The sequence below is a fragment of the Paralichthys olivaceus genome, chromosome 13 (assembly GCF_024713975.1).
Source record: "Paralichthys olivaceus isolate ysfri-2021 chromosome 13, ASM2471397v2, whole genome shotgun sequence".
NCBI classification, from domain to species: Eukaryota; Metazoa; Chordata; class Actinopteri; order Pleuronectiformes; family Paralichthyidae; genus Paralichthys; species Paralichthys olivaceus.
In genome coordinates, this window is record NC_091105.1 from 4,196,025 (window position 1) to 4,222,533 (window position 26,509).

The following is a 26,509-nucleotide window of genomic DNA, read 5'->3' on the forward strand; positions in this document are numbered from 1 at the left end:
GATCTTTATCATAAGCTGTTATATTAATAAGTCACAAATAAAACAGGTTCCCTGTGTGTGTGTGTGTGTGTGTGTGTGTGGTAATTCATCATCACAGAGCCACACTGTCTTACACTATGCGTCGCCCTGAGTATATGGGAGACGCACATCACCTCAGGTGTTACTTTCCCTCTGCCGGATACAACCAAGGGTGCAAGACACTTTGGTTTGAAGTTGGGTGGTAAACGTGTGACAGCAAAGCAGAACCTCCAGAGACGCTGCAGCTTCTACACAGAACAACACAACACAGAGCGCCTCTGTTTCCCGACACACATCCTGATTAAAGGTAGCAACACCACAGACATCCTGAGTTCTGTGTACTGAACAAGCACAAAAAAAAATTACCTCTAGATTCTGTAAATTCTCAAAATCTAGCATCGCTGCGCCACATTACCAATATTGAGCCTGACAGGATATCGTTGGTATTAAGGTTTTTTTTTATGTTGTTGTAAAGGTTAACTCATTATCAGGGTGAGTGTAAAGATATTGAAAAAATCCATGAATCACACTCTGTCATATTACTTTGGTGGCATGGCACATTCATCAGTTGTTTTTTCTTGCTAACGGCCATGTGGCGCTAAATCAATCCCCTGCCGTCACCTTGGTGGGTGCAAGAAATCTCAGTAAGGAAACAAGCAGTGGCAGGTGAAAGCCTCCCATTCGCAGCCAGACATTCTCTCTCTCAATGAATGCACCGCTGCCGACGCACCGCCAACAGGCAGCGGGCGACCTTGACGAAAACAGGCAAGGTGTCGAGTTAAGGGAAGAGGGGACGGGTCGAGGCGCTGACGCTGGCCCGCCACAGCGGTCTGTCAGACTGTCCAATCAATGCCGTGAAGGGCGTAAAGCAAAGACAGCGATAGAATAACCAGGGAGAGGAAGACAGACAGGACAGAGCAAGGGGGGAGCTGAGGATGGATGGCGGCAGGAAAGGTGTCTCCAGGAGATGGCGACCATGCAGGGTCAAAAGGATGCCGCTCGTCCCCCTCGCCGCCAGCCTGTCAGCCCCGCAGTAATGAAGTTAAATGAGGGCACAGACTCTGCGGAGTGTTCTGAAAATGGGTGATCACCGGTGGCCCGGAGAAAAGGGAGCAACAAAGAAAAAGGTCTGCAGGTGATTGACAGAGTGCAGCAGACGCAGTGCTGGTTCAGTCAATCAATAACTGCTTCCCTCTCAGGCCCGAACCCCCTCACCGGCCTCATCAGCGTCCCCATCTCTGACCTGACAGGGGTCTCTTTCCATGTGTCATCACACTGAAAGGAAAAGTGACCTTCTCTCTTTTAATGGGATTCTTTAATAATGGGGAGATCTGGGAGCAACAAAGGAGAGCAGACTTTTCATTCTTTAATGGAGCCACTCCTGGTCGCTGCCGAGGAGCCGGCAAGACACGGACATCCCCGCTTTCATTATTCATACTGTACGGCTGCGGCGTGGGGACAAGGTGACAGAGTCAATGATAGTGAAATGTACCTTTTGTCAGGGCAAATATTTAAACAGAGCATTAGATTAATGAGAGGAGCGACTTTGGTAAAGCGAGGTATGAGTTTGGATTTTCAGGGGGATGTTATCAACGGTTGCAGAACAGACGTGCGACAGTGCAGAGCGACGGAGGAATAAACAGACAACAATTGTTTCTCCTTCTTTTAGAGAAGTTTCTTTAATAAAATCTCAATTCCGCAGAATTCTCCACATCAGCTGCAGCCATCTTTGTTGTTGACAAAAGTGCTTCTCTGTCCGCCATCGTACTGAGCGCCTCCCAATTTAGATCAACGAAAGATTGCATGAATGGAGATTTTTTTTTTCTCAGGGGAATATCTGCAGTAGAGTAGACGAGGCCTCACGTTGTTTTCAGGCTTGAACATCTGAAGAACGCAGCAGGAGATTCTTCGCTCAGGTGCGGCTTGGTGCAGCGAGTAACGTATTAATACTAATGCAGAAATCACTTATTTTTGTTTACAGCACATCGACACCAGCGTCAGCTCTTATCAACAAAGACTCTCGACGTCTTCATCTACGCGTGTGATCGCTATTTCATCGAGAAGATATATGGATTGTTTATTTATTTTATTTTTTAACATTAAAAGAGGCAGTCCGGAGGTTCCCTGGAGTTCAGTACTCGACTGAAAGCTGCTTTAATGAAAACCTTTGTAAACGGCTGAATGAAGCCATCTTCATATGCTGCTCGATGGATTGAGATGGATCCTTCATCATTCCAAACCATAGAAATATCTCCTTTTAGATGATGATCTAAATGATTGTAAAAAAAAATAGAATTAAAAAAAGATGCGCATAACAAAATAACCAATCAAACCACAGATGAGATTTTCCAGGTGGATGCCAGACCCTGCGTGGTTCAGCGAAATATTTTTAATTACCTCCGAGCGTCTTGAGTTGAGTCGAGACTGTCATAACATCCAGCTCTCTCTTTTAGCGCTCTAATTACATTTTAATCGAGAACAAGGTCCAATTTGCAACAACAACAAGGGAGAAAGGTTTTCCTCAGGCCCTCCACTGAGAGGTGGACAATATACCTGTTATTATGCATCAGGACGATATGATGCATGTGTAGATCATTGTGCACGTCTCACACAAATCTTTAAACAACAGTTTACAGGAGCCATTTTCTGACTCTTCTGCTTTCTTTGTGTTTCCTGTATTATCCTTAATTTCCCATCCATCCAGAGGTGACGCGGTGACTCACTTCACTTGTTCCATTAACTTTAGTGCTAATAATACATTTCATCATGGCCTGTTATTGGAAAGTATATTGCAATCTGCTCTTGATAGCTCACGTCCAAAATTGTTAATTAAGTAAATGAATGGTGAAGCCCAAATAAATAAATAAAGAACACAAATTAGCATAGCGTAATTGAATGTCACTCTTGGTTATTCTGCTCTTTGAACTGATGGATGGGCACCATCCACTCCCTGAGCTGTAATGGAAAAGAGAGTGACCTCGTAACACACGCGCACAGAAACACTGAGACTCAGGAGTCACACACCGGTTATCTCTGTGCATTCATCTGCAGTATTGACAGCAAACGGCTCGTATCTGATGTGTTGCTCGCACTAAATCGCATGTCAACAGGATGCTCGGCTATCAATCAATGGAACGTCTGAAAGATTTATTTCACAAGGCCAATGGTCACATAAAGACAGAATAAACACAAATAAAGGAAACTTCAACGCAATGTGTCGCCGCTCAGTGACAGTGACACCCTGATCTTTCAGTTCTGTGTTCCTGCCTGTTTAGAATGGGCTGTTTGCTGTTTGCAGCTTTTCTCTATGAAACTGTAAAAGTGAACAAATACAGACCTGCTGCTGCACAAAGAGCTGTTCACCTGTTTATTCAAAGTTCAGTGGAGCACGACAAAGAACCTGAACAAGTGAATTCTGGAATTACAAACATAGCTTTATTATGGTGAATTTGAACATGAATATTAAAACTGTATGAACAAAGCTGATGTGTTTTTACACTTGTGAGGTTCTGATATTTATATAATCTGAATGATTACTTAATTAAGATAATGGCACAAGAAAATAAAAGACAAGATCATTTCTTATCTTAGCACCTCATTGAAACAAAGACATTTCCCGGCACTTATGTCTTAAGTGGTCTGAAAGGTTTGAAATCATTTGTTTACTCAAAGCTGCATTAATTGATTTGTGGCCACAAGGGGGCTTAAAAAAACCATCAGACAGAAGCTGACAGACGGACATCGGTCCCACCAGGGAGCGTGACTCCATTAAAGGTGCTGCACAGGGTGAGTAAAATGTCAGAAAGAAAACTAATATGTACTTTTCACAGTGTCAGCCCATTTTTTATTACACTGCACAGAGCTGCCTTTGCTCTTTAAATCGTCTCCACTTTTCCACACCTGCACCTTAAATTTGAGAAGAAAAACAAACTTAAACAATTCTTTTTTTGTGCTGAAGCTGATAGAATAACTCCATCTACTTCTGCTGAGTTTAATCTTTCAAGCTGCTTTAAGACTGAATTGGAGATCCACAGTTTCTCACAAGAAGGACTGTTTCTAAAATGTCAGAGAGAGAGCCTCCCAACCTTCGCCGCCTGGAAAAGTCCACAGTCTCTGATTTCGGAACAAAGCAGGAGAGAAATACCAATGTCTTGAAATGATTTGTTTCTCTTCTTGCAGAATTATTTGAATGTTAGGCACCGAAATTAGGTGAAACGATGCCGTCACCACTTGATTAGTGGCCATTCCTGCTGAAATTAAGAAGGCAGTGACTGTGAAACCAAACTACAGGACATGTGAGCTCTGACATTGGTGAGGTAATTTTTCAGAACATCACCATCAACGGAAAAGATTTCTGCCTGTATAGCACCAGCTCCATCATGAATCCTGCTGCCTGGCCTGGAGACCGATTCAGGAGACAAAAACCGGACACAAATAGCTCTTTGTTAGGCCCTAATGAGAAGAAGAAAAAATATGGAGTCTTTTCTTTGCCCTCTTAACTCTTCGAGATGTCTGGACAGAGGTGATAAAGACAGCGAGAAAAAATGGAATCCATTCTACGGAGCTGGCTGCCAAAAATAGACAAAGTTTAAAAGGTGCTATCGCCTCCACTGATGGACCCACCGTGTCAGAACAGTGTTCAGCTGCTGGTCTGGAGGTGTTGATGAACGAAAACACAACGTCCATCTAACTTTAGTGAGCTCACCGCTTCTTTTTCTGCTATTTTGACTTTTACACCTCAGCTAGTTTTCTGTAAATCTTCCAAACTACAAACTGAAATCACTTTAAACTAGAATGACGCTCATTAGAGATCATTTCTCAACCAAGGCCAACAGTCTCATTAAATTCTATCAAGCTGCACCAAATTTCAATTAAGTTCAATCCAATTAAATTGTATTAGTATGGCACCAAATCATAACATATATTTCAAACTCTCACAGAAATCAAGCTCTTAAATGTGTCTGATGATTTTCATCGAGATTTTTTCTCTGACAATGGTGAAAATACAGAAAAACACAATATCATGTTAAAGGAAGTGTTAAAAAATCCTGTGGATCTGCAACAAAATGGGTTGATCTCACTCTTATGGATTGTTTCGACAGAGTATGTATATTTTTCCTTTTACTGCAGTTCCAGAGTCAGTTTCGCTGATCAATGAACTGTCTAGTTAGCATCCTTCTCAGGGCTCAACACTCTCCAAGGTCATGATCCTGCAGTAGTCAGCAGCTCCAGAGAACAGTCCTGGGTGTTCTCTCCTGTCTACAATGGGGTGACACCACCAGGCAGTGATTCATCATCCCTCCACCATCACAACTGCTTCCTCTCTGTAGCTGAGACTGAATTAATCTCTTTAATCGTTGATGGGTCACATTTGCTGCCGATCTCTCCCTAACTTAGGAAGATCTGTAGCTACTGGACAGAGTCCGACCGAGCTACCCCTGGATGACAAGTGAGTAACATGAAGTCCATGCAAAGATGGATGACATCTGGGTGCAGGATAGGTCATAAACCCTGCCTCCCCCATGTTAGTGGATGGGATATTGTCCAAACAACATGTTTAGCTGACTCGTGATTGGTCGAGTGCGTGTATCCGTAGGACCTCGATGTCCCATCTGGTTATCAATGCTGTGTATGTGTGGATGACAGGAATTAAGAATGAAAGCAAAGGAAAGAGATGCTGAAGAAGTCTAATCAAAGCCCCAACAGATCATTTCAGTCCTCCTCCCCTTACAGTCACCTCTAACATTTTCCTGGTAAACACTGTGGTGACTGAGCTACAGGTGCCGTCCTGTCACTTCCAATTTGACACCGACTATCCAAATGCGGAGCTACGCTAAGCAGGTGTCAGGACATCATTAGCAGCAGGTCAAACTGTATTATGCTCAGACACCCCAATCATTATGGCCAAATAGGCTGGCTTGTCCACAGCACACAGAAAAAATGGCTTCAGTGGAAGGTAAACAAGACTTCACTCAAATATGCATAGCTACCATGCAGGGGAGATTTCCTGCTCGAGGAATCGTACAGTAAAAGCTTTATTTTCTCCTCAGACAACAGCTTGAATGTCCAGCTTCATCAACAAACGTGTTGCCTGGTGAAACTGAGGAGCATGTTTGATGTCCTTCCAGGCCTCGAGGACAGGAGTCTCTAAATGTTTACAGGTAAACCTGCTGACTGACGCTGGCTCACTTTAACCCAAGAACGCTGTTGAAAGAACAACGAGAGTATGATAATTACTGCACAGCTGTCGGAGCTGCAACATGCAAACCACAGAGAAGAATGAGTCACAAACAGTCTTTAAAACAACATACACTGACTTTGAAGGAGACAGGTCTGCAGTGTTTTATACTGAAAGGACAACATGAATGGATTCACACAATAATACATGTATTTCAATGAAAAGCAGAGGACATCATGTTTTTTCTTGCAGTAGTACGACACGCTGAATGATTTCTGTGTTTTATTACCAGCAACATAAAAGGTATGAATATAAACATAAGTTAAATATCAATGGAAACAAAGAGTATCAGGATAGCAGCTCTACGCAGGTGTAGAAACATGTTAGCATGCTGTGAAATGCTAACTTGGCATGCCTAGCTAAATGCAAATGTAAGCATGCTGTTTTAACATGCTAACATTACATGCCTTTCTAAATACAACAAAACAAACCTGACATGGGTTCATACTTTTCCGCATTCAACATTTGTGTTTGGTGTATTAGCATGGTCACATTAGCTTATTTGAAATAAACACAGGCAGGCTGAGAGCTAATGCTGATGGGAATGTATAATTGAATGTATGATAATATTTTGGGGGAGACATGAGTGGTTTTACCCAATTTCATGGCAATAAATCTCAAATATTTTATTCAGTGAGCTGCACTGATTTGAATATTTGGACTAAAACACAGATTCTATCATTTTCAAAGTGTCCATCTGTTGAAGCTTTTGATCAAATCCATCAGACCTCGTCCGGACGGCCATTCCATTGACTTTCCATTGACTTTATGTTTAATTGGAAATAGTTCCATGAGATTCTGTGCACTGGAATGTGGCACATACCTATAATGACATAGAATAATCTCAAAGCAGCGATCAGTCACTGAATTCATTAGTAAGCTTCCCTTGATGTTAAGTGATCTGGTGTTTTGCCTTCAGGCAATTTCCATTAACCTTCAGCTCTTTTTAAAACACACTCATTAATGATAAAAAATTTGCCTCAATGAAACTTCCTATAACAAATCTATTAGTGGCCAATCCTGTATATTTCTTCAGGCACGCTTCGAGCTAAACGGTTTTCAGAGCGACTGCTTCTCATTACAGTCGTAAACATTTGAGACAGGATGACCTGTTAACTCAGAAAGCCTGTAAATCGCTGTAGGCCTAAATAATTCTCTCTATTAAATCTGCGACCAGTACAAAGCTGCAGCCAGATAAAAACCTTGTAGCCTGTGACAAATCTAATTTTCTGGATTGTAGAGAAACAATCCCGCTGCTTCTCTCTGACTGATAATCCATGTCTCAAAGTTCGTCAGGAGTTTTAATTGTGTTTCATGAAACCGCCGTCACGTCGCATTCATAGGAAAATAAAAAAGAAGTTATGAGGCATACAGTTTGGAACTGCCCCCCCTCGGTGTGGCTGTCCAGGAGAAATGGAGCAGAGTGAGGGGAAAAGCAGCGGGATGTTTTGAAATGGATTAATGCTCCAACCATTTGAGGTTAACAGCCTGTCGCTAGGCTTCCTTATCTGATGGCCAAGATCAATGGCACAAACACATCTGCTCCCCAAACAATCTGCCACAGAATTGCTGGAGACGGCACCGAGAATGAAATAAAATCATTATCCAGCAGCTCTCTGAGCTCTTTTATACCCGTTCTTCCTCTGAACCGTAAAGAGCATCATCCAGCGACCTGTGCGAAGACTGATATTCTTGTTTCAAAACCTCTGACACGAAAGCGGAACTGAATCTTTTTCAAAACAGAGACTGAAACGTCTTTGGTGATGAATGTGTTGGACTGTGATGGAAGTACCGTAATGTAGTTTGTATCAGTGCTTGAACTGTATTTACTAGTAACAAAGAATTGAACTAATTCTACTAAATTGATGAAATGTAGCTGCTGCTTCTACAAAATAGAGGAGAGAGAGAAAGAGAAAGGCTATGGTCACACTGCCTTAAAATATAAGGTTATTTTTGTAAATGTTCCCTGCTGCACTTTTAAGTGAGATTCACAACATAATTCCACTGTTTGCATTCGTAGATCAACTTTCATAAAGAAGAAGAGAAATTCCAGCGTGCACACGTGTAGAAAGCATTTGGTTTAACAACTGAAAAAGTTTTTCTACACAATCCTACAGTTGGAGCAGAAACCTCTGCACCATTGTCGACAACACATGTGCAAGATGACTCGTAAGCACATGAGCCGTCAGAGCATCGTCTCAATTCACACTGCAACATGTAATCGATTCTTTCATCACAAGAGAAGAAGGCTGAGACGCTCGAGTGCCGTCTGAAAGTCACTTCAGCAGAAATCAACAGGTAATCTGTGAGGTGATGAGAAGAACCAGTTCATCCTGTGGTGTCCAGCTGCTGACATCCCAGTGCTGCTCTTTTCTCTCATTTCATTCATTAGTCGTCTTGATTGAGCTTGAAATTATACGTTTCATTAAATCTCATCCTGCTAAATGTTGATGTAGCACTGAAGTACACCGTCGTACTGAGGATCAACATTACAGAAAGAGTGTGTGTCTTTAAAGTGTCGCGTGTAACATCTCGGCTGAGCACCGTGATCACGTCTTTGTTTTCTTGATATTAATCTCGCTGTAATTGTGTTCACATCAGTTGGTAAGTCGCTCAGCGTCTCCGGGGAAATCAAACGGGGACTGTGCTGATGCAGAAAGCGCGGTGTTGTTGAAGTGAGACTTTTACATGAGAAAAATACGCTTAACAAAAAAAAAAAGATCTCTAATATTGAAGATTTCAAAATACACTTTTTATAAAGGATGGAGTTATAGTAAAAAAAAACATTTTGCTTTCACTGCAAACAAGTGGAATAAAAATAAGCAACCAAGTCAAACTTCTAAGGTTCAAACAGGTTAATACTATAAGATGCATTATGTGAAAAGATAGAGGTTTTTACATTAATATATTAAAGCCACATAAAGGTCAGAGAAAGTAACACTAAGCCGCAGTCTTTCCTTGACAATGCATTCAAGAACATTCCTGCATGCAAGGAAAAGTGTTCCGCAGCTGATTCTCAAATCTGATGTAGTTAGAAATCACGAGCAGAAGAGCTCAACTTCTGCAGAGGCCGTTTGATCAGCCGTGAAACACGAGTGCAACAACCACTACACGATGAAAGAGCAAGAAAAAGCATGAAGATAGAACATTTTTCACATTGTGATGAAATAAGTCAAAACCAGTGGAAGATCTGTGATCAACCCAGAATCCTTTGGTGTTATTTGGGAAACAAATGGTAATGATATTCCATATATGTCATTTAATCCTCATTGTAATTTCATGAACTTCTGTAGCTTCATTATATCACCTCAAACATAACTTTGAAGTTTGATTTAATTATGCATAAACTCAGATACATATTTTGCAGCTCTGTTATAAAAGTTGTTTGTTTTCTACTTGTCACAACAAGTAAAACACATGAGCTGAGGAAGATAAAAGCACATCCTGCCTCCTCGCTCTGGATCATTCCTGCAAAATATTCAGGTGGAAACAAAGAAAATATGGGATTCTTATCATGCATACCTTGTCCAGGCTGCACCAGGACAAGTGGGTTGCTCAAGGAGGGAGTCCAGCTAAAAAAGAAAAGGTCACCTGGGAGTGTGCAGCAGTGGGACGTCTTAAAGGTTACCTCCATCCAGCACCATCAAATATTAATGACAGCGGAGCCCCTGACAGGACCCCCTGCACACAAACACGTCCATTTAGCAAAGGGGGTGTTTTTAAGAAGCCACGCGCGCTGTGATGCAACACGTCCGGCTTCCACGTGCTCCTGTTTGATTCTCACTTCTTCTCGTGTGTGCGGCATTTCAGCAAAGCCTCGTCCGTCCTGTCGAGCATTGTGAAGCAGCACAGGCAGTGCTCCTGGATTTCTTTTAAAAGGTCACCAGCAGCTGGAGTGTGACTTCTTGCCCTTATATTTCCAGTATTTTGTATTAACTTATCGATTCGGTTATGTCAACAAGGGAGGCGTAAAGGTTACAGACGAGTCTTTGCACCTCCACCTTTTTAACTATGCAGCTGATATGGAGACATTAAGCCCGGCAGTAAAAAGAGCCAAAACTAATATGTAACTGGAAAAATATGCCCATAAAGGAGCCGCGTGCCGTCTGTCCTATAAAGGAATATTGGCAGCGTTCCTACGAGAAATAATCTGAAATGAAATAACCAAACATGGATCTTTTACCTCACAGTAAACTAGAGCGGTGCACGCAGCCATAAAAGATCAAAATGTGGATTCATGTTTCCTGGCGAGTCACCACGCAGGGCACGGCAGTGAACCGAGCTCCAAATCTGCTTTTGACCCCTCGTAACCCGAGATGAAGACGTTTTTTACAGTACAGTAGAGCAGCGAGGCAGTTGCAGGTGTTGGCCAGATGTTTGTGCAGAATGCTGGAAGCTGCATGCACTGTTTCGTCTATCTGTTACTGATGTCATTGTTTTTGGCTCCAGCAATCGTTGTTTTTTTTTTTTTTTTGTTTATTCTACTTTTCCCCAGGCACGCAATGAACATAAAAATCAATCACAGCAGACATGAAGTGAATTTGCACACAGCGAAAGCCACCGAAATTGGAATTTATGACGGCAGCTCTATCTCCAGTGATCAGTAAAACAGCTCCGTCTTCTCATGCAGAGCTCATACAATCAACCCAACAACAGACCCCGCACGCTTCCACATATTCCATCTTGCATCCGAACGTTTCATCCCTGTTTCTCCATCATTTCACTCAAACTACAGGAAGATCTTGTCGTTACTTTGCCACAAATGTAGATCATACTGAAGAAGCTGGCGTTCAGGCTGAATGTAAATCTGGAGCAGCTCAGTCTGTTGCTGGAGGCTCTCTGTCGACACTTTTATTTAATTTATTTACTTTATTTATTTCTGCTGCACTCTCTGCCAGCGCTCACGCACACACAGATGAACTGCCGAGCGTCTTGTTAGTTTTTTTAATTCATAAAACATCTCATTATTGTACAGGTTGCTTACTCTTATATTCTTGTTTGAAGGAAGCACAGGGAAAACTTTGTATTTCAACAGATCCTCTTTTGTGTAACAGCTGGGATGTTTTGCTTCACTTTGGTTTAAGTTCAAAGACAAAAGAATAAAAACCACAACCACTTGCGTTGAGCTGGTGGAGCCTCTGAGGTTCATGAAGGACGTGCTCTTGTTCTTTGAGCCAGAAGATCAGAAAAGTTGTTATTTTCTTGCAACAAACAAAAACTCCACACCACAGATATTAAGAAAAAAAAGTCCCTCCATGCTGCTTTTATATCCTCAACACTTGCAAAGCCACAGAGAAGAAACATGTTGACCTAACAGTCGTGCACATGTCCACATCTCCCCTCAGCTTTATTCTGGTGCTTAATAATAGATTGTGGTCAGACACTTTGGTGGGGAGCTTCCGAGGCCTCCGGGTACAAAGCTACTGCACCGCAACTTTCTTTTACATGGACGAGGAAAACAGTCTCTTCCTGCCCCGCGGCTCCTCGCATGGTTTTCCTGTTTGTAACCATTTCTGCTGTGGCGTGGCGTGGCGGGCGAGTCGGAGGTTCACGCAGTCACACCAGGGGGACGCCAAGAGGCTTGGGGAGGGAAAATTCTGCAACTCATTTCCATGTGTAGAGAATGAACTGAGAAAAATAACCACAAGGAATTGCTTTATGTAATCTTTTATGTCTGAGTCTGCATCCTCAATTTATGAGGCTGTAAACAGTATGCGCATATTTCATCACTGCAGGGCGAGAGAGAGAGAGTGTGTGTGTGTGTGTGTGTGTGTGTGTGTGTGTGTGTGTGTGTGTGTGTGTGTGTGTGTGTGGAGGGGGGGGTATGTTGATGTATGGATGTATGGGTGTGTGTGGCTGTTTGTAATAGCACTACAATATTAGAATGTGAATAATGCATATAATGAATATAATCCACATTTTCAGTGTGAAAAAAGCACCAAACTGAAAAAACTCCAGTGGCCTCTGAGTCGTTGGGCTGCGGTCGTACAGTGAAGGTCTCACAGTTCACAGCCTGAGTGCACGTCACAGTTCTGTGAAACTTTGTGTGAAAACAAAGTCTTGAGTAGAAAACATGGGGCCGAACGCGACGCAGCAGAGGTTTGATGAAGTTTCTTGAGTCTGTCGTTGTTTCTCTTTTTCTACAAACTAAACGTAAACAGATCAAACAGCTGAGAAGTGAAACTCGGATCAATTATACCTAAGTTTGTTAACATGTACTGTACATTTGTGTGTGTGTGTGTAAGTGTGTGTACCTGGGTGTGTGTGTGTTTACTTTAATAGGCGTTGATTTTCTCCATGCTGGATATCAATTTGTGAGTGTGGACTGGAGGATTCTGGGAGGAGAGCATCGGCATATTGACGTACGAGTTAAGTTGAAGCTGCATCGTGGGAAAATTCTGTTTACATGTGGATCAATAACGTTACAAGTCTAAATGGTGGGAGACGTCCAGGTCGGGCTGGAGGAGGTAAAGATGGGAAGAACGCGTGTGAGCTCACAGTGTTATATATTCATAGACAGAACGAAAGAGAACACATGCTCTTTGCCATCCTGAACACTCTGTGATGTGAAAGAACTTTCTAGATATAAAACGACGCTGTGCCTGCCCGCTGAGCGATGAGTCACCAGCGAATCAGAGAATTATTACAGTATGTTCAGGCCTGGAAGGATCCTTTCTGTGAATAAGAGTCATTAACGCTTTATCGCCAACATCGCCTTCTCTAATTAAGAGACAAAAAACTCAACAACAACCTGAGAGCGGCTTTTGGCTTTTTCAGGGTGGAAGAATAAAAAGTTCTCAGGTTTATATCCCGTCAAACATCGAGGAGACGGTAGAACTAAAGACTTCTGCTCTAGGTGAGCGTTTCTTTTTCTTTGATTAATAATCCGTTTTTTTCATCTGATATGCAAACTCTGGGTAAAATATGTTAAGGCAAGTAACAGCTGCTTTCTGACCTGCACTGACTTCAAGATATTCAAGACATTTTCAAGAACTTCCTCAGATGGGCTGCACGTGAGAACTGCAAATGTCTGAGATGTTTCCTGCCGGGAAAAATGTCAGAGTGAGCCCACGTGAGAATAAAGCAGGAGAATGTCCAGAAAATTCACAGCAAGTGTGTGGTGACATTTCTAACGTGTGACAGATCCAAAACTGAAAAACAATAAAGAGAAAATATCACAGGATGAAAAAGCGGCACACAGGATGAGGCAGATGTTGGAAAGACGACAAGTTTGAAGAACTTTTTTGTGATAAGGGTCGACGCAGGTGCTGATGTGCTGAGAGATTTCCCTCTGCTCAAATTTCTTTTGTGTAAACTTTGGTTTCGTCCACCAACATTTTACACGACAACAAGCAAGAAACTGAAAAACCATATTCCTCTTTGGACAGTTCACACATGAAATGCAGGTTTATTCTTCATCAGAAGTCAATAACAAACCTGCAGCCTCACAGGAAGCTGCTGCCTTTCTTCCATCCCATCCGTGACGGGTGGCAACAACACCTTTAAGTGGAAGCCACCAGGTAAAGTACAAAAGCTTTCAGCAAGAAGAACAGTTTCTTCCTTCCACAACTTTACAGCACTTAGTGACTCAACTTTTCTTCCACCGCAGATTTTCTTCAAACTAACACTCTTCTTTGTGTGCTCATGTAAGGATGAGAGCCGCTGGAATAATAGGGACAAATCACATCTGGTTAGAGACGCCACAGGAGAGGGATGACCCAGGTTGACCCTCCTACTTTAGTTCGAATTCAGAATCCTGTTGTTGGGGGTATGATGAGGAGCGGTGAGGAAAGATGCATCGCAAAGGAAACATGACTCAAGGTAATTATGGTGAAATAAACGATACAGCAAAACTAACCGATATTCAGCTGAATGTTAAATCCTATAGTTTCCTGGTGGTGAGTGAACACGAACATCTGGCTCATGCAGCTGTGCACCTGTCGCAACCATCAGACGTCGCGTGAACGAACAAGAAGTCATTTCTTGCGAGTGTGCACGGCGGTGGACATGATGCATTGCACATTTTGTATCACTTCCTGTGTCCAGCATGTGGAACTAGGTAATACGCACCTTGCCGCTGTGCATCACATGTGGAGCAGATAAGGGAAAATCAAGATTGAGGAACCACATGAGGTTTACTTCCTGTTGCCCGTAGGGGGCGCCAAAACTGTGATTGCATAATGGAACGATGAAGTCTTCAAGACAGGGCTCTAATCCACGAATAGAAGGCAAAGTCAAACATGGCGGACTTCCCAGCATGACATCCCATTTTGGTTTCGGCTGTTTTGAAGACTCACTTTGTCATTTTGTCCGGCGCCATCTTTGTATTTTGAAAACCAGAAGTAACCACATTTGGAGGAGCAGTGGGTGGAGCCTGACTGAGAGCTCAAAGACACTGCACGCCCACCCGCACCAGCGACCTGCACCCATTGGACACTATCAGCTATCAATCGTTGTTGACGCCCAAATGCATGCGATGCTTTGTGGTCTATCTGATCAGCTGTGTTGAAGAAACTAGAGATTGAGACATACAATCCTGAGGAGAATGTTTACTGACGTTATAAATCATGTGATAGGTAGAGTTGTAGAAACAACCAGTGAAACCAGATTTCAGGTATTTCCCCTTCGGCTTCGGAATCTACATCGACCTGAATTCCTTTTTTATAATAAATTCTAATAAAAATAAAAATAATAATTCAAAAACACAATTCACATGGATTATAATCAAATAGTGAAACATATAAACCCTAACCCTGTAAAACTGTGGCTCCCCTCAGGCTGACACCATTGTTCTAACTGCGTATGATTGTGATTACTACACCAGCTCAGATAAACGCTCCTCATCACTTGTGTGTTCTCAGAAAGAAGAAGGCGGGACCGTACCACAGCATCAATTAGTTATGTAAATGTCATCATCATTTTTTTTAAGAGCGGGTTTTGATACCTCTATTCCGGAGCGTTTAAATGGAAGCTCAAAATGAAATGAGGGGCACGGGGAAATCTCTTATGATGATATCCACACAGCTGTGGATAAAATATTAAACAGGGACCTCCGGGGCACGGCGTCTATCTGACTGGCAATAAAAATCACTTGAACAATTTGAAACGGCGTTAATTGGGATGTGGAAGACAATGAGGCACGGCAGGAGAGGAGGCACATTGAGAAAGTTAAGAGATGGCGCGTGATCAAGGATCAGCGCGGATTATATTTCCTTTATTACTTCTAAATTTCATCTTACACAAAAACAATATGCCGCGTCCTCCCACCTGCTTCGCACGCCTCGCCATCTGTTGTTTTTCTCTGTGAATTGTTCTCTTATGTTGCACTTCGTTCCTACAGTGGCCAAGATTGTCTGACTGTACCTCAATTTCTACCGGGATGAAAGAAACAATGAAATGAACAAAAGGCCCATTCCTACACAGATACGTTTTCTCTCCAGCCAGAATGGAATGAGTCAATCTGTGGTTCTCACAGAAAATGTAATCACACTTCAAGAAGAAGGGAAAAAAAGAAACAGAAAGTGGCCAACTTTGGCTCCGGGTCATGTCGACCTCAGGATGAAGGGAGATAGAGCCGCATACCTCAGAAAAATCCAATTGGTCCAACATTAAGAAAATATCTCACAACATACTTCTCACAGTTCCTCCTCTCAGGGCCTTTTGATTTGCTTTAATAAATGTTAATACAATACAGAGTTCTGGAGGTAGAGTTTGGGAATTACAAATTGCTGAGCTCATTTGCACGTATCCTCAAGGGACTTCTTGGACTCCAACACCTTTACATGTTCCCCTGAGGACTGCAGAAGGAGAAGGAATGGGGAACGTGCAAGAATGTAAATTGACTGGAAGGAGCGCCTGCCAAGAGAGCACGCAGATGGTTGTGTCAAGCTGGCAAAGGATGGTGGGGGGTGGTGGTGGTGGCACGTGGCTGTCTCTGGCACACCGTGAGCACTTGGCACCGATGGCAGGAAGAACGCGCATCCCCACAACACCAATGCTGCCCTCATCACCGACGACAACCACCCACCACCTCTATACTGGGTTTATCTCACCACCCAGCATCCAGGAAAACAATAGTGCAGGATGCAAAATGCAGCCTGTGTGCGCGCTCACTGCAGGGGCCTCTTTCTTTGTGCGATGGATGTGAACGGCGGAAGGTTTATGGTAATCGCATCTCAGGGCCGACTGTGCTGCGCAGGATTGGGTGGTCATGAGTATGTGAGGTATAAGAGGAGAGTTGTGGCTGTGGTGAATGAGAGGTTTTGTTGACACGTTGGAAACGTTCCTCCTGCACCGCAGCCCTCTCCTGAATGAACTGATAAAGTTTCACACGTCGAGCTCCTCAGCAGCTTTATGGCTCATTTTGGTCTTGCAGGCATTTCTGGGTGTAATGACTGTAATTATAGAGCAGTTCTCCTGGTCTTCAATTGCAGACCGTAAAGATATCCGCGATGTTAATAGCAAGTTTCTGAAGCACTAAAGGCAGTAAACAGATGAGCAGTTTCTGCCCCCTGAATGAGCTCTGAAGAGAAGATTTTATTTCTTTGAATGGATCGACAACGCGTCTGAAAGCCGCCGTAACCACAGGAGAATATGTGAGTAAACAATGGTCAAACGCAAAAGAGTGCTAATTATGTCTTTTACTGTAGTACTTAGAAATTATGCTGCTTTGTGCTTGTGGTATCGCTTTCACCGTGCAACATTTAAAGTGCAGACTTTTCAGACTTTTCAGTTCAGTCTGAACCTAAATATCAGGTGTGAAAGGTTCCTCAGAGCAGCAGAGGTGTTCTAGTTTTATATAAACTAGAACACCTGATTATATTACCCTGTGCTGTCATAGTAACACCATTGCCTGTTTGTTTATCTATAGGTACAGAGTGTTTGAAGGTCTGAAACTATTGAAATGAACAAGGAAAGAAGAGCCTGCATGACTACAGAGACAAAGAAAACAGACACACAGATACAATAACACTTACAGCCACATACTTAAAGATATGGAGAAGCAGCCAGTGGGAAGCATGACTCATACTCCCTCTCATGTTTTACACACAGAGACACTGCAGCGCTCTCATCCCTCCTGTGTCTCCAATATTTGTTTCCCATTGCAACAAATCTCATTACAGCAGAAGCTCGCAGCGAGGAAATATCTACCGAGGTGAAGCGTTTCACACCTGCAAAGTGCCTAACGTAGCATGTTATTAAAGTAAAACTCCAACATTTGGGAACATACACTCGCTCTCTGGCTTAGCAGCAGTTACACAATGAATTCAATTTCAGCGAGGCGTGCTCGGTTTGAGGTCCAGTTTAACAACAGGTCTGGAAGCAAAGAGAAACCGCTTTGCTCTGAGAAGATGACCTCCAGCACTGCATGTGAAAACTCAAAACTCTTCTTATTAAACTGATCTTATTATATTATGATTATTAAATAAATACACTAATATTTCTGTTGACATGCAGCTGTGTGTACTCTGATTAAGGGGAAAAAACCTTCATGAAAACCTTCCTGCACATATGCCCAGATTAATGATTTATCCTACGGAGGAGTTTCACACTGGAGTGCAGCTCGGGCAGCAATTTTCTGTGTGACTTCGACCAAGCCCGATATTTTTCCTGATTACCAGCACAGGCAGCGTAAAAGTTAAGTAGATAACCCATCTACAGGGACTGAAACTGACCTCAACCCAAATATTACCAGAATTTTCCCACGTTTTAATCAGAAAATTCTTAATTTAGATTAAGACCAATGTTCAGATCATCCAAATGGAATATGCCGTTGATATAATATATAATCAGATGTGGTGAATCTTATCCTAATTCAAGGGCCACATCCTTTGAGAACACATCTGGGTCAAGAAGTAGATGTGAGCTACATGAAAGGCAGAACCCAGATGAGATGGTCTGATCTATAAGGGATTTCTTATTTGCCTCACCAGCTTGTTTGACGCATCTGACCTCCAAATGCATCCTCTGAAGGATGTGGCCCCTGGATTGAGCTTCTGTGTGAGGTGAGCAGCTTGCTCATTAAAATTAATATTTACATTTACCCTAAGTAAGACAGGTTTCTGTTAAATGTAGAGAGGAAGTATTTTTCTCATGCACAACAGAAAATATTTGCTTATAAAATGTGATTTCTCGTGTACTATGATTCATTCCAAATAAAGGCTGCATGTTATCTGCAGTACATGTGCAAAATATTAGTATAAATACATGTTCAGTGTAGCAGCCCCTGGGTTTAAAATCAATGAGGAATAATGGTTTGTAAAAAAAAAAAAAGGAAAATATAATATCTTGACTGCTCAACATCTTCATTTATCATTTACCTCCACATTGTACATATGGAGCGTGTACACAGAGAAGCATGTCTGCTCTTTGGCAGGCACCTCATTAATGAGTTTAACATATGAAACCAACAATCTGGAATCCATTTACCTCCCGTGTAGAGATTCCCACTAAGACCCAAACACTTGGCAGAGAGCTGACTCGTCAGCATCCAAAGCAACTGATGCACTGAAACACACTTGAAAGAACTCACAGCAGCGTCTTATCTTCGCTGGCACACCAACAAACCCATACATTAGAAAGGGTCAATATCTGCACATAAACCCAGAGCATCACGAGATTTTAATTCAAATTTTACAACAATAAAAAGGCTTTTCTCCTTGTAACAAATGTACGTCTCAAGAAAGAACATGGAGATAAAAAAAATATGCAATTAAAACAAGACAGAGATCATCAGTTCATAAAACAAAGGGGAATATATTGAAGTTATACATGAAAATATACAGCTTCATGTAAACACCAGTTCCTGTCAGTCACCAGCCATGATCTGGTAATAACCTGCAGATCCACAGATCTAAAGTCCAGACACATAGAGGGTTAATAATAATAATATAAACATATTATACAAATCAATCGCTGCAAAACCGAAAACACGACCTTGGTCCATCATGCGAGTGATCCACACTCCAGTTCAGAAGGTGGCAGTAATGCACCTGAAGGTCTTTTGACACCCGCCATAAAATTAAAAAAAACTGAAGAAGAAAAAATATTGCGAGTTTCTGTGAGATTTCAAGTCTCTGGAATCATCACTGTGAAATGGTTTCCCACAAACAACAAGTGTGTGATTAAATGGTCCAGTGTGTGTGTGAAGATTATAAGATTAAAGATCTGTGAAATGTGTCATTATGTCTGTGGTCTCCCACGTCTTCAAAATGGGTCATGAGTCTAAAATCCTGTCGTGTGCAGCATCCGAACATAAACTTAAGTAAAAGTGACATTTCAGCGAACGTGTGTGTTGCCAGGTGTCAGTCTCCTGCAGATGCTGATGCACACTGTCATAAACGATAAGGAGACCTCACACTGCAGAGGGACAGCGTGCAGACGATCATCTGCTCTCCAGACTCGTCCTCTGAGAGACAGAGGATTATGGATCCAGTCCCAGATCACACTGCTGGGCTTCACCACCCACCGCCGTGCTGGGGGGAGGGGGGGGTCTGCAGAGCCCCGTTTCAAGTACGCTCAGACAGAAACACTGAGTTGGTTCAGCCTCCATGATATTTAATGTATTCTTCTTTTTCTGTGATCATATGCTGTGATTTACTTTCTCTCAACTCGCATTTGTCTCATTGACGTCCCAGAGTTGCTGCCTGCGTTGATGATCTCCATGCAGACGGAGTGCCTGGACTGTTTTGCAGTATCTGTGGGTTGAGGAGGATTTAATGGTTCCAATAACAGTGGTGAGAGTCCCATTTACGGGGGAAAATGAAGGATGTCTACTGCTTGAATCACAAATTGCTTTATGGCTGCAGTGTACTAAGACTACTGTGAGTGGCGTAATTGCTCCACTTGCCTTTTCTCCAATATATAGCTGTTTTCAGACATGTCTAGACATTTTCAAGAGTTTCGTCTTTCACCTATGAAGAATGCAGCAGTTCACAACAACAGGACAATGTGGGGAACATTAAGCAGAGGGCTGCAGGACATGACGTAAACGTTCTGCTGCGGAAAGATCAGCGTCTTTGTTTGTAGACCCTTGTCAACAAAAGTGTAGATCTAAAATGAGATTATTTCGCTCTGTATAATTTTGGAATATTTAAGTGTTGGGAGAAGCTCTTACGCTTTCTCTGCGAGGGACTAACATCAGAATCCAAAACACGAATATGTCACATCATCATGTTTCGCCTCGTTGGTCATCGGCGAGACTCAAAACTTCAGGTTTCGGAAAGAAAAAGTTTTGTTTGATTCAGAAAAGTTCCAGTTTCTTATCAACTAAACAAACTAAAGTAGAAATGCTAAAGTTAGATAATCCAATATCTTGCTGATGGTATCTGAAATAATAAAGCGTCTGAGCACCGAGTGGAGCCCATTATTACCCATAAAGCATTTCATTACCACCATCATCGACCCACGAGTATGAATTCCTGAGTTTCAGGCTGTGCCAGATGACAGTTTGTGACAAATGTGGTTAAAACTGAGAGTGAAGTTCATCCATTATTTCAGCGCAAACAATTCTTCAGCCATGATCACCAAGGCTCGTCCGTGTTGTTGTGTGAATGATTTACGGCGCACAAAGCCGACTCCACGGCCTCGTCATTGGAGGCTTGTGTTTTTGAAAGGATATACCACACACACACACACACACACAAAGACACACACATGTGAGCAGGACCACCTCAGCCTAGCTGCGACCCTGTTTTAAATTACCACTTTCTGATGCAATTACCTCCCTTGCTGCGCAGGGTGATGTTGGCTTTTTTGTTTCGCCACCATTTGTTTTCTTGGTGCGTTCTCTCCGGAGCATCTTGACAAAGACTCTGTGACCTTGCCTCCCATTTAGACATCGCTACCCAACTACACAAAAACCACAGGCGTTACTTTTAAAGCAGAGAGAAAGAAAAAAAAAACACAATTGAACAATTCCCAGTGGAAACTTGGAGAATACGAATGGGAAATTGGATGTTCACTGATGTGTGCTGAAGGGTACATGCATGTAGGCTGACTGTGTGTGTGTGTGTGTGTGTGTGCCTCTGTAAGTTTATGCATGTGTTGCAGTGACAAACTACAAACGGAGACAGAGTTTAAAATCTTTTTGTTGCGGTCTTTTCGGCTTCCTGTGTTGCGTGGTCACTGTAAAACCACTCGTTGGAAGAGGAAACTGCTGCAGAACTGCTTCCATCAGCACTTGTTCAAGTTACTAAAATAAAAAACTTTTCTCTTTGACCACCACTTCACAGAAGCAGAAATACATCCACGACTGCTGAGGATTCACAAAGGGAGGTTGAGAACAGATGCTTACGAATCGTCTCACAAAAGAGACTGAAAGGTTGTCATCTGTGAAATTCCACGTGATTTAAACTCAAAATCAAAACAGAATTGTTGCAGCAGTTCTAACAATGGACTCAATTATCTGCCCTGTGGTTTTACTCACGTAATAAAAATCAGCGCTGGCAGATGACAGACGAATAAATTACATATAAAAGCCAGTTAATGCCAAAACCCATAGAGAGAAAAGTGATGAAATAAGCAGAAGAATAAAGTGCTGATAGTAAATTACTATTCTTTTATCACGTCCGCCCTCAGTGTCCTGATTTCACCGCAGTGACGTCATGTCTCGCGCCTGGTGGAGGTGTGACACAGCAGCATCTGTCTGCAGCCTCACGTCACATCCACTTCACTGTAACGCCTTGTTCGCAGAGACAACGCTTTCATGGCATCTTTAATTATGCTGAAACAGATCCTGACAAAAAGCACTCACCAGGTCGCCATGGTGATTCTGAGGATGCAGTTTCAGGACCACATGTTTAGGATCCTGGGTTTTCTGTAAACAGAGATGAAAGGAGCAGAGTTCAGTAAAAACATGACAGTGATGAGAGAGTGAAAACTCGAGGTCATCGAAGTTTAAAAGGTTAAAAGCAATTCTGGACGGCACGGCTGAAGTTGGACGCGTGTTACTTTAAAGGTACTGAAACCATCTGTTTTAGTGGCCACATGTGTTTTTGCTGATCGATCATTGGACTCGTTCTGACAAGGAACGCCAAACTTCTTCCACTTATGTCGTTAAAGCTGTTTCTCCTGAAACTTTCCAGAGAGGCAGAACGACAGAACTTTTTCCAACTTGGTCCCGGGGAACAAAGTTTTGTGTCTCTTTCTGGGCTGATGTTGTCGTAAAAAGGGAAATGGTAGAGAGTCTGTATATATTTACTTTTCCGTCTTGATGGCCACTCTAAGCTGGGGTTTTTTTTCCTTTCACCCATTTACTCGTATCTATTCTCCACGAGTAATGGGAAAGGACTGGGATCGAACCGCTGACCCTCCCGCTCTACCTGAGTTTGAGACAAAGCCGCCCCGAGAAAGACCAAAGCGACGTAACCTGGATGTTGTGACAGTTTCATCATATTTCCTGTTCAGAGAGAAACCTCTCAGCGTCTCTCAAAAGTTTGTGTCTCAGATCACATCTTCAGGTCGTCCTCGCTTGGACAACTTACTCAATGGTTGTTTTAGGTGTCACAGTATTTAATAATATTATTTTATACTGTGTCTCAACGTGTCAAAATGAAGACTTTGAAAAGCCGTCACTGGATAGTACCTTTCATAAACTCCATTTCTGTTCAGTGTGATTGTTTTCTCTGTATTTTTGTTTTTTTTTCATTCTCAGCCACAACAATGACATTTCTAAAACATCAATAGTAAAAATCAGGCTTTGGTGTCAGTCACTCATAATCAAACAGCCGAGAGATTTTTTTTTCTAATCTCGCGACTCTGCACCTACGTTCGATAATCAAACGGAGAGGAATCCATCATGGAGGCTCACAGAGACTAATTTCTCCACCAGCCGTCCCAAGAGACTGATGCAACGCAGCCATGTTTTGTGTCGAGAGTAAATGGAAAGACTTTGTTTTCTAACCTATAAAACCAGTTTTTAACCAACGTGAACGGAAACAGATGAATTAAAAAAACATGTAGATTTACTCCAGATGCAACAATATCGTTTTTCACTAACCTGTATTTAATCAGAGTGGGTTTCACTACACACATTGTTAATCCTGCCTCTATACAGGAATCGAACAACGACCTTCTAGTCCTGTAGGTCACCACAATTCCTTTTTGTGGAATTGTTGGTAATGATGCAGAATGACTGACAGCGCAGAGCCGGATGTAGAAACTGATATCACGGTGTGAAAAAGATGGAAAAAACATTGCAGTGATTCCTAAAATGTTCAAACCCTTAAAGACAATAATGTTAAAAAAAAGTTTTTATCAATTACATAACGAAAAAAGAAAACACAAATACAATCAAATATATCGACCTTGAATCAAGAATATTTCCCAAAATGTAGTTTTAGGTTAAATACCCCGATAAATATTTTTTTTCCAATTTATCCAAAGCAACATGAAGCCATTCAGATGTTTTTGGTTTTATTTTGTAAGATTTTCTCGCAGGACATTTTGAGCTTCGATAATTGAGCGGAACATGTGTGGCTTACACCGGCTGGTTTTGAAGAGATATGCTGCTGCAGTGTCTTTCAGTTTACGCTTTTAACTCTAAAAAAGAAATTCCAGGTCACCCCCGATCGAGTACAGTCAGGGTTTGATGTCCGTGCACATCTGGATAACCTAGGATGTGTACGCTTGGATACTGTACGTGACCTTTCGGGGTGCACACGAGTCACTTTGCGTGTTTGTGTTTGCACGAGGGGGCGGACTCACGGAACTTAACCACGTTAGAGCCGTCACAAGCTGAGCTGAAATTAGATTAGTGTCACCTGTGATAAGGCGAAGGGGCGAAAGAGGGAAGAGGAGAAAATTGGAATAAAGGAAACGGCTATTTCACCACCTCCACCACCACCTCCACCTCCTCCTCCCTTCTCCCAGCTCCACAATAATTTCATTTCAGATTCCAGGCACTGAATGCATAACCGCCCTGCCGTGCTGTTATGGAGCCAGCTGAAGTTAATGGAATATTTATATGCAGACTGTGGAACCCTGAATTTCCTTTCTTTTTCTGAGCTGTGTGCAAACCCCCCCCCCTTTCTTCTCAATCTACCCTGTTCCTATCCGTCGCTCTAGAATTGCCTTTGTTAGGATTTGACACCATTTCTACACCCGCGTTAGCACTGTACCTCCACTGGCTGCAGTTGAAAAGGCCCTGCAGAGAGACGGAGTGAGCGAGAGCAGAGTTTTCGGTCAGCGGATATTAGCTCCATCGCTTCACTCTGAAGAAATCAATGCAGAGGCGGAGTCTCCACCGATGACCCCCCACATCACACACTTTACTTTGAGGTGATGGAGGATTCAATTAAGCTAATGCAGCGAGGGAGAGGTGAGACATGGCCGCACGGGCGTGAGACAACCTACAACAACAACTACGATGTGGACGGATGCCGCCAAAGTGCTGCATTAAATAATGAGGGACAGGCTGCAGGAGGGAGCGGGCGTCACAGGAGATTGAGAGTGGAAAGTGGAAAAAAGAATAGTGGAAGTAAAGGATGCTGGGGAAAGATAGAGATGCTGACAGGTGAAACTGAAAGGAAACGGAGAGGGGGGAAGCAGCGAGGGAGGGAGACGCAGAGGGGAGCTATAAATACAACGAGAAAGAGAGAGAGAGAGAAAGAGAGAGAGAGAGAGAGAGAGGCCCTCGATTGCTGCATAAACCCACAATAAGTTGCTTCGACATTGTTTGCATTCAGCCACTGTCGCGCTATAGGCTGCCTCCTGCTGTGTCTACAGGAAATCCAATAACAGCAAGGTATCATGGGATTGTGCTGGAGAAATATGGCGTATTCTGTTGCGGTAGAGGCGGACGGGATGGAGAGATGAGGTGGAGGGGAAACACATAGTCTTCCGTTAAGTATTCAACCGCAGGGTCACAGCACGGCTCCTCCACACATTCATCCATTCACTGTCCCGCTGCACCGGAGGGATTTACAGTTTTATCTGCAGGCGGCGGCTGCTCGCAAACAATAAGGAGTAGTTTATGTTTGTGTGTTCGTCATCCAATAACTGACTCCAGTCCAAAACGCTCCAATAACCAGTTTGTGCTTCGAGCTGAAGCTATAATCGCTGTCCCGGAGTTTGAATGGTGAGCTCTCTTTCTCGCCTCGACGATATGAAAATAATATCTGTCTCTTCCTGAACAGAGCAGGCCCGACCGTGCGCGGTTTCCACCATTGGACCCCGATACCCCCCAGAAATTGGATCATGGCCGTGTTCGCCTGGCTGAGCCTGATAACTCCTTTAACAGATAACGAGCAGCGACGGGCGGAGAGGAAACACATACAGGTGGAGTGGAAAGATGGCCCCTGTGTGCGTGGTGGAGGGACAGGACAACAGGGCTCATTTGTCCAAACGTGTGCGTGTTTGTGTTGTTAGTGTCAAACAATGGGAGGGGATGTGTTCCTGGGCTTCCTGTTAGCGTCTGAGAAATGACATGAATGGACGCCGCAGCACCTCTCTCTTTGTGGGAAGCAGGAAAGGCCGGGGTGCAATATTGGCAGCGGCCGCAGGGAGATGAGTCACGGCGTCTTTAATGAAAGCGCCCGCGGCATCTGTGTGGAGTAGCGACTGGCACCATCAGCACATTGTTATCTGGGCTGAGAGGCAGCGGCGGACCTCCCAGGCCACGTGTGCCACCAGAGCCCATTACAGACAGACGACGGCACCTGGCGAAGCACGGAGACAAAGGAAATGGAGGGAGGAGGGGGGAGGAGGAGGAGGAAGGAGGAGGAAGTGGAGCTCATTAGCACTCAGAGCAGGTATTAGAGGCCAGCTCTCGTGGTTTGGTTCCCGGGTGGATTGTAGGTGTGAGGAGGAAAGTGGAGTCTGGATAAAATAATTCTGTCTCAAAGTGTTTTTTTTAATTAAACCTTTACATGATACGTGTGAGGCTCCTCACCTTCCAGGGCAGGATTCAAATATGAAAATAAAAAGAAGTTAAAGTATTTTTTTCCTCAAAGCTGAGAAAAGGAATCAGATCCGTATATATTCTTTGAGGAAGGACAAGTATAAGATATAAAAAGGCCACAGATGTGGTAAAAAGACAGAATGCCTGTTCTCTCCTGTCTGGCCTCAGCACAAGGCCACAGTCACTATTCACATTAATTTTTCATCTCATTTCCTTTAGTGGATAAATGAGCAATAAATCAAGGATGTTGTAACAGTGCCCCCTGGTGGATATGGTGAGTATCAAGACAGGTGCTGGGGTCTGAATTTCTTTTTATTTTTTATCTTACAGTTTATTTTAATGATTGTATTTTT

The 26,509-nt window shown here is 43.0% G+C and overlaps 1 long non-coding RNA gene across 1 annotated transcript in view; it reads right to left on the minus strand.

Moving 5' to 3' along the window:
- Positions 1-2,023: 2,023 nt before the first annotated feature.
- LOC138413589 (uncharacterized) overlaps positions 2,024-26,509 on the minus strand; it is a 49,460-nt gene continuing 24,974 nt past the window's right edge. Inside the window, exons 2-3 of the long non-coding RNA XR_011245964.1 lie at positions 22,011-22,073; positions 2,024-2,287 (exon numbers count right to left, since the gene is read on the minus strand). This is a non-coding gene — a long non-coding RNA (uncharacterized lncRNA). The remainder of the gene's footprint in view (positions 2,288-22,010; positions 22,074-26,509) is intronic.